We start from the raw sequence: 1,471 nt of genomic DNA on the forward strand, positions 1-1,471 counted from the left end.
CTCTTTAAATAGAGATAAAGAAGTTGGGGACATCCTGGAGAAGACTTCCTTCTTTTGGTTGCTGGAAATGAATATGAGAATAATTCTGGGATTGCAGAATTAGTCAACAGGTGTCCACTTTTTTCTTAAGTATTTCTTTATTTGTGTATTTTCAGAATGGTACAATTTAGACTCAAATGTGAAACCTTGCTTCCTCTATTGGAGACAGGATAAGAGTCATTTGGCTGACTGTCTAAATGGCTAGATCCTGCCAGACATAATCTCTGTAAGAAGAGATTTCAGGTTTGGGGAAAAGTCAGAATTTCTTTCTCCTTTCCAAAGTTTGATTTAAAAAAGTAAAAATGACAATGTCCTCTCCTGAAGTAGTTTTTGTAGTAGAAGACACTTTTTTTTTTTTTTTTTGTAATATTTTATAAGTGTGGGCTTGGGAGAGAGAAAAAGTAGGTACAGAAGGCAAAATCATATAAATAATTGTTCAGACAGTGTCCTCTGTCATTATTTTCAAATACAGGCCCTCTCCTTGGAGCCATTCTCTTGTTTCACTGATTTCCTAGAAAAATATGGAAAAGAAGGGTGAGGCTGCTTCTGGAGTTTAAAACTGGAGTTCCTTATTTCACTTTTCATGTTCTGTTGTACACCACGCCCAGCCCTTCTGGGACTACAGGGTGGTATTTGAACAGATATCACGGGTCNTCCCAAGCGGCGCACTGTAGCAGTGTGCCACCGGGCCGGCCTATATCACTCTAAATTTTTACAGCACTTTTCTGAGTTGTCATTAGACCACAAGTTTAATGGCATCAAAGGACAAACACGAGGTGTGCTCAGACTTGCCATTTGGTCAGCATGTAATATCTTTTCTAAATATTTGGGACACATTCTGGGCAGCTTCAGATACTCTGTATTAGTTTCTCTGATCAGCTGAGAAAAATGTGTATATGCAAAAGCTGAAACAAAATTGCAGCTCACCTAACCACAATGCAGCAAACTAAAGCTGTGATGTTTGGAAAGTCCTACAGGTGTCCGAAAAGCAGGTATCTATTAGTGGGATAGTCATTCAGTTCCAGAGTCCTTTAGCAGAGTTGTATTTGGATGGGGTTACCTGTAGAGTAATGCCATTCAAACCCTCATTGCAAAATATAAACAACTGCAGGAAAAGCAAGAGCAGCCAGCAGCAATTGTATGTTCCTAGGGGTACCAAATCTTTTAATTTTTTTCTTCCTTTTATTTAGAGAGAGATGGAGAAAAAAAGAGAGAGAGAGAGACAGAGAAATCCCCTTTAATAATAGCTCCATGCAATGTTGTCAGGGTCTTCTGAGAGACTAAAGAGATCCTTGTTTTCACAGGCAGGTCAGTCATAGGACTCAGAACCGCATAGCCACAATTGTGTGTCTCCCATAGACTGGCCATATTCTCTTTAAATAGAGATAAAGAAGTTGGGGACATCCTGGAGAAGACTTCCTTCTTTTGGTTG

Source organism: Galeopterus variegatus, unplaced genomic scaffold (assembly GCF_000696425.1).
Source record: "Galeopterus variegatus unplaced genomic scaffold, G_variegatus-3.0.2 Scaffold1314, whole genome shotgun sequence".
Classification (NCBI taxonomy): domain Eukaryota; kingdom Metazoa; phylum Chordata; class Mammalia; order Dermoptera; family Cynocephalidae; genus Galeopterus; species Galeopterus variegatus.